The sequence below is a fragment of the Papaver somniferum genome, chromosome 1 (assembly GCF_003573695.1).
Source record: "Papaver somniferum cultivar HN1 chromosome 1, ASM357369v1, whole genome shotgun sequence".
In the NCBI taxonomy this organism is placed as follows: domain Eukaryota; kingdom Viridiplantae; phylum Streptophyta; class Magnoliopsida; order Ranunculales; family Papaveraceae; genus Papaver; species Papaver somniferum.
The window spans coordinates 146,039,127-146,054,655 of record NC_039358.1 but is presented as its reverse complement, the minus strand read 5'-3'; positions in this window follow the sequence as shown (position 1 = coordinate 146,054,655).

Sequence of the window (15,529 nt, the reverse complement as noted above, 5' to 3'; positions counted from 1 at the left end):
CAGCAGGATAGAGTGATTTTTGAATCGGACTGTGATAATGTGATAAATTTTGTCAAGGAACAACAATCACAAGTTCATTGGTTCAATTCTAATATTATTGAGAGAGTGAAACTTAAGTGTAGTAGAGTCAGTAAACTTTGGTTCTTTAATGCCGTTCATAGGCTTGGAAATAATGTCGCTCACTCTTTAGCTCACAAAGCAAGAAAGGATGAAGCAATTTTCTGTTTCTTATCAAACTTCCCAGAATTCATTAACATTCATAGGCTTGGAAATAATGTCGCTCACTCTTTAGCTCACAAAGCAAGAAAGGATGAAGCAATTTTCTGTTTCTTATCAAACTTCCCAGAATTCATTAACATTCTGGTGAAGACCGATTTAAGCTGTTTTACAGCCAATTAATAAAAAAATTTCCTTGGTATCAAAAATAAAATAAAAAATAAATAAAGAGCAAGAATATAAAGCTCTAATGAAGTCTGGACAGAATATAGATGCAGGGCTGACAAACAAGACTGCCCTAGGTTATATTACCATTGATTCCTGGTCTCTTGAGGTTCTCTTTGTTTGGTTCTTTTTTCTCCATTACACTGGTGGATTCACTCTCACAGATATTAAGAGAGATATGACTTAAAGGTGAAAACTGATCACTCAAAAAGCAAGGTCTTTTTTGTTGAACTCGCTTTGGCTTCATCTCTTCGACCCATGCATGTCTCTCCCTCGACCCTTTGATCGTATAAATAACGTCTGCACTATTCTTTGCTTTTTACTTTTCCAAAGTCTTCTTGTATTTCCTTCTCTTCTCTGTGCTTTGCTGAAGTCCTATCCCCAATGCATCACAAAACCCTAGGGCCTGTTTGGTAAGTAAGAGTAATCGGACCTGTGGTACTGGCACTGTGGTACTGGCATGTTTCTTTCATTAATCCATTGAATGGTGCAGTTTTACGAGGGTCAGCATAATCCACGAGACCCGGCCCTCAGCCTCGGAAGTATAGCTGCACCGATTAGTTAAAAAATAAAATCGGGTGTTATGAAAAGTAAAAAGACTTTGGATGTTATGAACATCCAAAGTATCTCGTTCAAACGGGACAACTTTTCTAGCAGGTTGTGGCTTTGTCAAAGCAGAGCGAGTAAAATTAAATTCTCTTCTTCGTCCTTTGACTTTATTTTTTTTCTTCCCTGCAGTTAATTTTGTTTGGAAAAATGAATAAATGTTCGGAGCTAAAATTGAAGGAATGTCGAAAGGGATGGCCTTCGGTTCCTCCATTGGATTAAAGCATTCAATCGCCGCTTCATTGTACCTAGATCAAAGTAATTCGATTGGATTAATTTATCGTAAATGAACTAACGACATCAAAATAAAATTCCAAATTTTTGTGATTGCCCATGGTGATAAATAAACAGGGACTATTGGATTATAATTTAAATGGATAAAAATAGAAACAAGTTTACCCAAATCTATTGGTTTTATAATGCTTTTTAGAAAATCTTATAGATTCTTATAGAAACATAATTTCATATTATAATGGACTGAATCAGGACTTATTTAGATCTATAAAAATTGAAGTGGATTACCATATAGTATCATGGTTGAAAAAACCAAGGTCATCAAGTTTCTCTTTCAGAAAAACTCATCTATAGTTGAGGTAGTGGTGGCTCTGGCGGTTGATAGTGGTGGTGGTTTTTGTTGTGGTGGCTGGTAGTGGTGGTGGAAAAACATAGATGATGTGATAAAAAAAAAATCTAAGAAAAAAGAAAATTGTTCACATAAATCCATGAAACTCTTGTGGTGTGGATTGAGATTAATTTGACAATAACACATACTCCCTCCGTTTCCAAAAGACAGTCCGCTTTGACTTTGTCAAAATATTAAGGAGACCGTAGTAGTTTACATGCATACCCTTAGTTACTTGCCTAATTTATTTGGATAAAAATGTTAGTAATAAAACTACCAAAAATTGTTATGTGATTGTAAATAGAAAATAAAAAAAAGAAAGCTAAAAGGAATGAAGGATATATTTGTTTTCTTAATTATACAAATCTCATTAATATTTTAGATTGGGCCATTAAGAAAGAATTTATGAATATAAAACTTTAAGGGTATATTAGAGAGTTTATTGGAAAAATATGACTATAAACAAAAGCTGGACACAATTTTGAAACAGACCAAAACGGAATAGAGGACGGTCTTTCAGAAATAGAGGGAGTATATTTTTACTACAAATATCCATAAGAATCCTTTTATATCTTGGACCTCAACTATTTTAAGAAATCTAAAATGAATTGAATGCCTGGGATATTTGTGGAATCTAAATAAGGGTAGGATCCATTGACATGGTTAGGGTGACATAATCTTAACATTTTAGCGCCATTTTTTATACCAAATCCAACTGATAATGAATTTGAAGCTAAATTTTTGGTGACATGTTCTTTTTATAAGTCTCTACACTCCAACCAAAAGTGAGAGTATTCTGAGATGTATAAGACCACCATATACCACTTTGAATACCAACCGTGGAAGATTAACGGTTGAGATTAAAATTTGTGGATGGTGAATTTTCGTATTTCAGAATACTCTCATTTTTTGTAGGAATATAGAGTTTTATACGAGGAACATATCACCAAAATCTTAGCTTTAAATTCATCTTCATTTGTATTTTTTAGAAAAAATGATGTCACCATGTCATGATAGTGTCATTCTAACCATGTCATCGGATCATTGCCCTCTAAATAAATCCTATTTGAATATCATGGATATTTAATGATTCCTTACATATCCTAATTGAATACCTAGGGGTTTTTATGATTGTTAAATATCCATGTAAATCCTAATCCAATACACCCCTATAAATGTTGAACTTTATATGGGAAAAAAAATTTGAACTCGCAGCGCGAGTTCAAACTGAATTCGCAGCATCATAATCGTTGGATAATGGAGATGTGACAACATCAAACCAAGGACTTAACCATAGTTATATATATGGATTTCTAAATATATCCCGTATCTTACAAAATATTTCTGAAACACAATTTGGTACGCAATCCTAATTTTGGGTGCAAGAGGGATCTTCGGCATACTAGGATCTAGTTCTATCAGAAGTTCTTAATATCAGACTGATAGAATATTTTGTTGTGACCTCACCAGAAAGCAAAGGCGATAAAATATTACGTTTATGCATTAACATAGACGGAATGTCTCACTCTCGCATATACACATGAAAGATTAAAATATTGACAAATGGTAACTGTACTAACAATCAGTTAATAATCAAGAAAAATCAAGCATTCTTAACACTTCAATATCTCAGTGCTAACTGCAACAAGTAATGCCTCAGAATCTCAAGAAGAGATGAAACGAAACGGCATATGAACAACTTCAATCCCTTCTAAACCGGCAATGGTGATACTACTGTTTATTACTTGGTTTATGTCGACCAACGAAATAGTGGCTCATCAAATTACATAGACTACAAATACTTATATTAAACTGATCTGTTCCGTAAAAAGATAAGGACAATTAAATTGTGTGCATTTGTCTGTAAGCAACAAGAGAGGGAGATTTCACACTTCCGAAGATATGATATGGGCTGCTTCACGTTCCACCATAGTTGGTTTCTAGCATTCTAGGTAAATATACCATACAACTATTAATCATGCATGGCGAGATTATTCTAGTTGGAGTCTAAGAGAAGAAGTTGAATTTAATACAAACCTCGGAGTGAAGTTGTCGATGGTAGTAAGATATCGACGTCATGTAGAATCTCCAATTTGATACAGTAAATTTAGTTGAAATATTTAGAAATTCAGATACATAACTGTGGTTAAGTCCTTGGTTTGATTATGTCACATCTCCATCATCCAACGATTATGGTGTTGCGAATTCATTTTTGAACTCGTGCTGCGAGTTCAAAACTTTTTCCCTTTATATGTGTAATTTTCAGCTATGCTATTTTTCTATATTAAAATTTTGTGCCGAAAATAAATAAACTTAGTAAAGAATAGCTAGAACATGAACATCGTGACAATGAATATGATGAATGGTGTGCACTGAGCACACACATACATAAATTATATATTACAAATTCCTGCTAACCTTCTTAGATCCATGCGCCCGTAAGCCAAAAGAACATGTGTATTTTTCCTTAATCAAACTACTACTTATTTGTATACCAATTGTTGTTGTTTTGTTTGAATCATTCTGCGGGGTTAAGGAGACCCCAACCTACAAACCAAAAACAAAAAAAACAAAAACAAAACTAACTACAAAAATACATTTTCAATCTCTTATCCTCGACAATAATGGTCTCCAACTCTTCACTGAAAGTATCCAAATCCAATTCAAGAAAACCCTCCTTAGAATGCATGTCCGTTAGAGCATCATCAGCCTTGTTAATCTCTCTATAAACATGATTCAGCCTAATTATTCTTGACTGACTTCTCAATCTCTCACTATGCCTCCACAAATGCATCACACTTCAAATAGGTGTAGGCACCTTACTGTTAAATAAATTGAAAACAACCATTGAATCTGTACCAATATGAACTAATGACATATGTTTCTTAATATCCATCTTCAGGCCTAATTCAACACCCAATAATTCAATAATAAACATTATCTCAAGCCCACACCCTCCAATAGCCGTTGCAGCAGGAACACCGCTAGCACTCCTAATAATGGCTCCATAACCCCCTGAGTCATCTCTCCGGGTGCAAGTTTTGACTCTTTTCTTAATCATCTTAGTAGAAATATTCCACTGAGCTAATAATCTCCTCAAAGTATCAGTATCAGCATCTGACAGACCATGAGCCTCCATCTTCAATCTTACATCTGCAACAATCTTGAAACTAACAGAGTCCATAGAACTTGAATGAGCAGAATGCAACATTTTATTTTGTTCTTGTCAGATGTGATAAATGAGACTATTTAAAGTAAGTTTCTTAATATTACTCACAGCTCCCCCACCTCTAAAGTTATCACAACACCACTTTAATTCTTGCTCCCAGGAAAGAGAACAATTCCTATAATAACCAAGATTGAGAACAATTCTCTGCCATATAGTGGAGGATAAACTACAACTACAGAATAAATGCTCATCTTCCTCAATAGTCTCCATACACAATAATCACTTAGCATATTCAATAATACCCCATTGCAATAACCTTTTCCTTTTTGTAAGTCTCATATGCATCGCCAACCAACCAATGAAAGAATGCCTAGGTATAAGATCCTTAAACCAAAACAGTCTTATGACATCCTATTTCAGGACCTTTAGGGACCAAAGCCAATTAAGTTTCCTTCGTAGAGAATTCTCTATACTTGCTTGCAGTCCAAATCATCCTGAAAGGTTCATTAAAGTCAACTTTTACCTCATGCACAGAATGCAATAACTCCTCAACAGCTCCAACTCCACTAGGAAAAGACCATTGATCTCCTTGAATAAAATCATAAACAAGATGATGACCTTGATACACAAAATTGTTAATATCATCTAAAATGTAGCCAATCACAAAGTCTCCCATTTGGGTACTAGAAACCTAACAAGAGACTAGTGTCCCTACCATTTCCAAGAATAGTACCTATAAATTTCTTAGCCATATCTCTGCACTCCAAAATTCTTCTCCAACTCCAAGAATAGTATTAAGGGACCTCCATACTCCAAAAGTCCTTATATTTTATGAGATTCACTTTTACGCAATTAGTCCAAATAGTGTCTTTGCCTGACACTAGCTCCCAGTTGTGCCTTAGGTTAGCAGAAATATTAGTGTGTTTCAGACTCTTGACTCCCAGCCCCCCTCCTCATAAGAAGTACAAATTTGCATCCAACTGATAGGATTGTGTTTTTTCCCCATCTTTGTACCAGCCCACATAAACCTTTCAAAAATAGTATTCAACTCCTTATTATACATCCTCTTAGGCAACACAAAACAATAGAACCAAAAGTACACCATACCACATAAAACAACCTTAATAAGAAGCAACCTACTAGCATTATCCAAGAATCTGGCTTTCCATGAATTAATTCTCTTGATAATCTTAGCAAGCAGAGGGAGGCAATCAACATAAGATAACATGGTAGATATAAGAGGGACCCCTAAATATCTCACTGGAAGTACCCCCTCAGCACAACCAACACACTGTAAAATCAACCTCACTTCCTCCTCTTGAATCCCAGAGTGATACAAAGAAGACTTTTGCAGACTCACAACAAGCCCTGAGAAAATCTTAAAGTCATTAAGAATGTCCCTAATAGCTTGAGTGGCCTTCGGAGTACCTTTTAAAAAAAATGAGCACATCATCATCAAAACACAAATGTGGTGGACTTGCATTTAGGATGAAATTCATAAGTACCCTGCCTCACTTGTTTCTGCATTAAACCACCGAAAACCTACATAACAATAAAAAATACGTAGGGAGATAAAGGATATCCATGTCTCAAACCCGTCTTTCCCCCATAAAACCCATAAGGGGATCCATTAACCATGAAGAAAACTTAGCAGAAGAAATAGAAAGCTGCACCCAATCGATAAATTCAGCAGGAAACCAAAGCATGGGCATAACTTCCACCACTGATTCCCATATAACTGATTCATAGGCCTTCTTTAAATCCACCTTCAAAGCACACCTAGGATCACCCTTAGGTCTATGATAATTCACGAGCAAGCACAATATCGTCCTGGATTGAACTACCAGAGATAAAAGCTGACTGGTTTGAGATAATCAAACCTCTCATCACAACCTGAACCCTATTATCCGGAATCTTAGTGATACATTTATAAATAACATTGCAACAAGAAATGGGCCTAAAATCACTTATAATGGTAGGATTATCACACTTGGAAACCAAATTAAGAAAGATATTATTCACATTCTTCAACATCTTCCCTTTTTGAAAGAAATTAAGAATAGTTGTAACAGAAGTATCTCCAACAATAAACCAAGCTTTATTGAAGAAATAACTGGATAACCCATCAGGCCCAGGAGATTTACTATAATTAATAGAAGAAAGTGCCCAAACCACTTCATCCCTAGTAATAGGCACCATAAGTTATTCACAATCATTCTGATGGAGTAAATTCTCAAACTGAATAGACCCAAAAATACCAGAAGAATCTACCTCACCCTCAACAGAGTTGAAAAGATCTTCATAAAAATCAACACACTCCTTATAAATAGCCTTATCATCCTCCAACGTTTCCCCAGACCTAGCGTGCAGCACCAATTCATTCTCTAATGAGATTATAGAAAAATCTCACATTAGAATCACCAACTTCCATCCATTTTACTTTAGATTTTTTTTGAGCCAAAGACTCATCACACCTAGACGGTTTAACATAAGAATGCATTGCTTTCCTTTCCTATCTAGCAGTCTCCACACACAAAGGTATTTCCTGAAGAGAAAATTGAAAACTCTGCATAACCTTCTTAGCCTTAACAATTTTCTCAGACAACCTAGAGAACTTATTCGATCTCCATTCACTAAATTTCTTCTTAGTTCTTTTCATCTTGGTGACAAGAACAATCATAGGGTTACCCTTAACTGATTCTTTTCTAACAGATTCAACAACCTTCAAAAAATCCACATCATCAGCAAGGAAATTACAAAACCTGAAAGGAGAAGGGCCATCAGCTTTTCCTTCAAAACATGTGACAACACTTGGGCTATGATCAGACATTCCAGGATTAAGAAAGTCATCCACTGAATCCTGAAACTGATCAATCCACTCTAAATTAACCAAAAGCCTATCAATCTTCCCCATCAACCTATCTTCACCCTCTTGTAAGTTATTCAAAGTATAAAAGCAACCAATAAAATACAAATAAAAAATATGAGCAGCTTGAGTACAAACTAAGAAATCAGAGAATTGAGAAGCAGTCACCTCAGCCTTACTAATTTTATCCATGGGTTCCAAAATGACATTGAATCATGCAGGGCTTATTATTAGAACAGGAAAAAGAGACCAAATCATTGCACAAGGATCTTCTACTATCCCATAATTATCACCATAAACAATAAGTAGACGCACAATTTTTATTGTGAGGCAAAAGAGTATCCAAAAAATTAACTTGAGTAGAATTTTGAATAAGAGATACCTGCAAAACTTCAGGATCTAACCTCACCCAAATTTTCCCAGCAGGACTATGAAAGTAATTATCAAAAAAGTTCCAAATAGGGCAAACCCTCCTCTTTATCCTATTATTGTTAATGACTTGAACATGAGTTTCTACTAACCCAACTAAATATAAACTATTACTACTAATATATCTACTTACCTCATTCTGTTTTACAAGGTCATTCAACCCACTAGTATTCGAGCAACCCAATTTAAACATCCTTAATGTTGGGTGGGGTGGGGTGTGGGGGGTGTGGGGGACCTTCCTATTGCCATTACCAGACTTTTTATAGTCAACTACCTTCAAGATCTTGGAGATCACTTGACCAGATAATTTCTGAATAAAAAGAGCTCTTACTACCCTTCCTGAGTCATCATTATATCCCACTTCTTGACTCTTATTCTCATTAATCAGAACACTAAAACTAAAAGCATGACCATCTGTAATCTCTTTAAGAACATTGTCCTTTGCATCTCCATCCCACTTAGAATTTGACACTGAGAATTTGTTAGTTATTTGAACAGGAACATCCACTAAATTCTTAGGCTACTATTAATGCTCAAATTTTCCTTAGGGAACTGTATAACCTTCTCCCTAACTAAACCAACTTGAGGAACATTGGTCTCCCTAACCATTTTCTCCATCACCTCCACATCAGATTCCTCCTCTAAGGTAGACTCTCTAGTTCTCTTAAAAGTTTTCTTCATCCAAACCTGCTTATTACCCACACCTTGTTTTTTCCCTACTAATTCAGGAAGCACCTCAGCAATTTTAGGCTTCACATTACATTTCTCAAAAGTATGACCAAAAACACCACAATGAACACATCTAGGTGGCTTGCATGGGTATTCCACATGGATAGTAATACTCTACCCACCTACTATTAGAGGTACTATAGTAAGATAATCACAATTGACATCAATCTCTACACAAACTCTAGCATAACTCATTCTCTGTTCGGATAGAGTATTCTTATCAGATATAATTAAAGTACCAATAAAACTAGCAATTAAACTTAAGCCCTTAACATGCCACATATGAATAGGCACGTTATAAAAATTCATCCAAATGGGACTAGTCTTCAGTTCTGCCATCTCCCTTTCCAAAAGAGGGGACCAAGCTCTTACCATAAAAAACGGATCAACTATAAAATAAAAACACCCCATGCTCAAGTGTTGCAACTCTACCTCAGCACAATCAAACTCAAATACAAAAACAAAATTACCATGAATAGTCATTTGAAACTCACCTATTAGTTTCCAGATCCTCTTCACAGTTCTTTGAACCAGCATATATGGTAATATCTTACCCACAAATCACTTAATCACTATATCCTCAAATCTTTTAACATCTGAATCATACTCCTCGGGATCATCCATCATAACCCTTTCGACATTCACCACACAAGAATCCCGACGAACCATCGGATTAGAAGCAGAAGAATCCACTTGCTGCTTCGTGAGCATAAAACCCCAACTACCTGCAATAGGATTACGGCTACCACTATCCCCATCCCCCAGAGTAGAATCAGGAATCCTCAATCCAGAACCAAATTAATTATCAAACCCTAACCCTACACCAGAGTTTGAATCCATACCGAAACCAAAAACAAGAAACTAAAGTTAAAAAAAAAAAGGACCAGAAATCAACTAACACCGACCATCAAGCCTAAATCCATTGAATCAGATCAAGAGAAGCGAAGAAAAAACAATAGATTTTACTAAGGAATAAAACCTTGACTTTAGTCAACGTCACCAGAAAATCGTCATTTTCCTCTCTTTCTCTCTCCTTGACTTTAGTATCATTGTTGTTTGTTACCCAAACTTGTATACAGTAAAACCTCTATATATTAATAGTCTTGGGACTTCACAAAATTATTAATATATATAGTTTATTAATATAGGGAGGTATACCAATTTTTTGCTAATTCAAAGTATGTAAATGAATGGATGTCTTCATTAATCATCCAAATGAACAAGATGTCGTATATGCTTTGACCGAAGAAGAAATCATCGATGGAATTAGACAAGAAGCATCGACATATAATCCTAATGATAATGTTATGGAGATACCAAAAGTTTCATTCCAAGAAGCTCTAAATATGCTTGACAAGTTGGAAATGTTTTGGCTTCAACAAGAAGGTACCCATAATAATGAGGTCTTGCGCATCCGCAAATCAAAAGATGTGATAACAATCCAACAAAGTTACATCCTTTTCTCAAACAACTATAGATAAGTATTTTAATTCATCTCAAATTTTAATGCAACAAGATCTATAAGTTTCCAATAATGACGGTTATATTAATATATAGAGGTAAATTCCTTATGACGAGACTGGAAAAGCTATTAATATTAAAATGTGGAGGTTATTACTATTTATAACTAACCCAAGTTGAGACTATGATTTTTTATTAATATATAGAGTTTATTAATATGTGGAGTACCAATATATGAAGTTTTTACTGTACTAATTCTTACAGTGCATTTGGTTGTATAAATTGTAAATCCGACAAATTTACAATCATATGAGATTTCAAATATTAGGAATCATATAAATCCCTAGTGCATTTGACAATTCAACAAGAAATTCTCTAAATTTTATTAAATTCATTTTTGATATATATGTAATTAGGCTCTTGTTTTATCGACTTTTATTGTTCTTTTAACAAAAATAATAACTTTTTTCTTTGTCTTTTAATTAATATTTTTGGAGAAAAATAATAACAATGTAGTAAAAATAATAATACAAAAATTAAGGCGCCTCTTTGAATAAAGACGTATAAACGTGTCGGACAATAGAGGGATAAAAAGTTTGGAGAAAAGATGTTATAAGAGATGTTAGTGTTAAAAAAAAGGGTCCTTGAACTTTTCCAGTAAATTTTAGGGGACGAGGTTGGAATCGATATGAGGGATTTGGTGGAATTATAGATACAGGGAATTTGGCTAAACAAACACGCCAAGGAAATTTTAATCTCACCAAATCCCACAACCAAACGCACCATAACTAGTAGATTTTGCTATTTAAGAATTTTTTATTTTGATAGAAATTTAAGGAATATGTTATCCAAGTTATCTCATTAAATTATCATAATACTTAAATTAGTTTTACCAATGAAGTTATGTATGTAAGTTTAGGAAAGTTAGTGTAGTGGCATAAAACCACACACCACATCCAACGAAGTAGAAGATGATTTAACACAAAGTGAAGATACACAACAAATATAGGCACAAAGATATACGTGATTCGGTATGATTACCTACGTCCACGGGGTGAAAGGATGAATGTTATTATTTTTTTTCTTTGATTACAAGATGTTCTCTCCTTCTCAAATGGTGTAACTCTCAAACTCTCTAATATAGTGTCTTGTTTTTTTCTCTCTTCCTGTAGTTGCAGAAAATCCTACAACACACCCCTTGTATTATCATGACTATGATTTCTAGATCTAAACTTATTTGATATGAAAATAAAGATAAAGATAATTAAAATAGAAAATAAGACACAAGATTTACGTGGTTCGATCAATGTGATCTACATCCACGGGGTTAGGGATCTTCACTATGATTGTTTGTAATTATATATGGATTATAATTGAGACTCCATTAATGAGTATTTGGAGATCTCTCTCTGGTTTTTGGGGAAGAATAAGAAGATAATAATAATACAAGTTACTTTTCTCTCTCCTACCTTTCTCTTTATATAGGATGCTACCTAGTGGATGACATCTCATATACAACTAAGATTTTCCCTAATTTCGGATCTGGCTTGCGATGATATCGCAAGCTTACAAATGTTGATTTCGCAGATCTTCCAATCTTCGCAAAGTTATTACATTTTTCTTATGTTAAGCTAATATCACCTATTGTGTCGTTTCTCAAAGTGCTCTGCGACATTTTTGTAATGTGTTGTTAAGAATTTCGCGAGCGTATCGTTGTCGCGAAATTCTGATCCTACATCTTGCCTCTTTTTTCTTGAATATTGCTTGAAGAGCGATCTTCAGGAAAAAATCCATTGTTGTAGTTGTTGGAGTGAGATAGTGTTGTTGGAGTAGTCTTTGATCTTTGTTGATGAAGGAACGAGCGAAATAATACTGGACTTGAAAAGTACGTACTTGCCTCTATTCTTTTGTGAAGTTCCGAAGCGTTGCGAAGTAAATAAGAAGTATCAACCCTTGAAGTATGCGAAGTGTGAAGTATCCTTGAAGAAGTATAAGAAGTACTTAATCCTCGAAATATATAAGAAGTATGAAGTATGAAGTATCCTTTGAGAAGTATAAGAAGTATTCAATCCTCGAAATATATAAGAAGTATGAAGTATCCTTTGAGAAGTATAAGAAGTATTCAATCCTCGAAATATAAGAAGTATCCGTTCTTGAATGAGAATAATAAGTATTGCCTCTATTCATGCGAAATTATTACTCCATTTTTGGTGATTCTTGCCGAGAAGATAAAGAACATAAAATGTTTTCTTGGTAATCCATAGTTGCCTCCGTTCTTTATCTATGAGGGTAGAATCCTTGAGAAAATGTTGAATGTGCGAATTGTTTCTTCATTCTTATCTTGTCTCTGTCTCATGTTTTGTGTTCATGCGATAGTGTAATCTCTTCAAGTTGCTTATAATTGTGCGAAATAATTGAGCGAGATAATCACATCATTCGAAATAATCACATTCTGCGAAATGATGACACATTCTACGAAATTCTGAATAATCTTGCGATATTCTAAATAATCCTGTGAAATTCTGAGTAATCCTGAATAATTCTGCTAAATTCTGCGATATTATTGCGAAATTCTGCAATATTATTATGTACAGTTTTGTAAAGTACTTGTGCGAATATAAAACTTATATGATGATTATGTTATGAAATGTGTATGCGATGTTTATTCTATGAAATGCTTATGCAATGCTTTTATGATGCGAGTATGATGCTTGTATGATGAGAATGCTTATCTATTGCAATGCAATGCATAGCTAATGTTTGTGTTACTTATCTCATTTTGCACGCTAAAATTGATGTAGCTTTAAATTGCCTCTATTCTCCATTTCTCTGGCTTTTTCTTTAGTGTATGGATTCCTCTTTGTGTAGTTATTGTTCCTCGCAAGTTCTTACTTGTGTTTCATCTTTCCTTTTTCCTGCACTATTAGTATCTCATAACAGTATGATCATAGTATCAAGTCTGCGGCATTTTCACTGCCTCAGTTTCATTTCCATATACATATTCGCAAGCTTGTTTGCTTACATATAATCATTCTCGCAAGCTTACTTGCTTACTCATTTTCTTATGTGGTCTTATTTTGCCTTCCTAGTTAAAGGTCTTATTTTGCCACCTCTTGTCATTGCGACAAAATCGCAGGACGTCTTTGCACTTTCATGCAAAAACCCATTGATCTTGCCTTAACTTTTTCTTTTGTATTATTACCTCTTCAGGATTGTTGCGACAATATGGAAGGCCTAAATATTCTTGCGAAAATAAAGCCCCATGACATTGCCGTCTTGCGACGAAATCACAGGACGTCTTCACATTTTCATGTAATGACCCATTGATCTCGTCTTATCTTTTTTTCTAGTATTATTGCCTCTTCAGGATTGTCGCACAAATATGACAAGTCTTAATACCCTTGCGAGTAAAAAGCCTCATGACGTTTGCGTCTTAAGACACTTATCATCTCCCTGGTGGAGGGTGCCACCCTTATCTCCCCCTGGTTGCCCCTTCAAGGAGGCGTACTTCTACCATACAAGGTTAGATCCTCTCATCCGGTCTTAACAACAACCAGTTGTCTTCGCAGCCTCTTGTCCCTTTTACCTATAAGGCTTATGGTTACGAGACTACACCCTAAGTGGGGTTTTCTTCGGGCCGAGTGCAGTATAAGACAAGACTTGTCAAGAATGGAAAGGTACACTCCATACGCCCCTGGAACTCTTGACTCAACCGTGTACCTCGGCGCTTTGATCAGATTCTGCACTCCTTAGAAGAGACCCCTAGTCGTCCAACCTAAAGCAAAAGCTTAGGTTGAAAATCCAAGATATCTCTCCTGGATGGGATTTATTGACCCCAAATCTCCATGACTCAGGTTCCGGGGGCGGTGTAACCTTTCCCTGAGCCATGCAACATGTACCCCCTTATATGACGTACTTTAGGTCTTATATTTGCCTCTTGCGAAATTGTATTCGCGAACTAGGGTGTACGCCATAAAGGTTCGCCCCTTTCTCTTTTTGTTTCTGCGAAATTTTCGTGTCTCTTTGTTTCTGCGAAATGTTCGCGTTTCTTTATTCTCTCATTCATCTTTTCATTTATGTCATCTGTTTCATTCATTCTTTCATTTCTGTCATCTCTTTCATTCATTCTTTCATTCTCATAATATTATATCATTTGAATCAAAATAAATATTCAAGAGAAATTCTAATACATGGTAACTCTGAAATTTTTGTATTTGTGAAATCTTTGTAATTCTGCGATTCTATCGCGTTTTGTAAATCAAATCAAAAAAAATTTTATTCTCTGCAAAAGAAATATTCTAGAGAAACATATAAATTGAATTTTCTCAGTTTTCTGTAATTTTGAAATCTCGAAATCTCTGTAATTTTGAAGTATTTTTAATCTTGAAATCTTAGTAATCTTTATAATCTTTGAAATCTTAGTAAATTTTGTAATTTTGAAATCTTGAAATTTTTGTTATCGTGCGATTGAATCGCTTTTTGTAAATCAAATATAGAATCTTTTTATTCGTTCTTAGTATAAAGTAAAATGTTCAAGGAAGTGGTACTTATCTTTCATGTGAGTCGTTGTTGTTCTCAATCTCGCGCGAAAAATACGTTACATGAAGTATAAATGTCGCTTAGCAAAAACATATGCGAAAGGCAAGAATTGAACCCGCGACCTGCTACTTGCATATTCTCGCACCATACCAACTATGCTAACCCTCTCTTGCGAAATAATCAAAGTTCTTGTGAAGTAATCAAATTCCAACTGTGTGAGAGACAACTCTGTATAAATTTTGCGTAACAAAAATAATCATGCGAGAAGCAAGAATTGATCTCGCGAACTGCTGCTTGCATTCATGCCTCGTGACCAATTGTGCAAGCTTCTTCTTTGCAAAATATCTCTGCGAAATTATCATCAACTCTCTTCTGTGCGAAATAATCAAAGAAATATTTGTGCGAAAAAATACGCAGGTGTTGGGACTTGATCACACGACCATGAACTCATTAACTTCGTAGATGACCAATTGTGCTGCCTCTTGTTTGTGAAATAATGAAACAATATTGCGAAATTATTCATTTTTTCGCTATCTGTAAAAAAGAAGAAAACTATGTTCGCAGGCGAATTCGAACTTGCGACCACGAACGCACATACTGCTCTTTGGACCAATTTTGCAAGAACCTCTCTGCGAAAATAACGCATAAATTTTTTCCTTATTCTTTT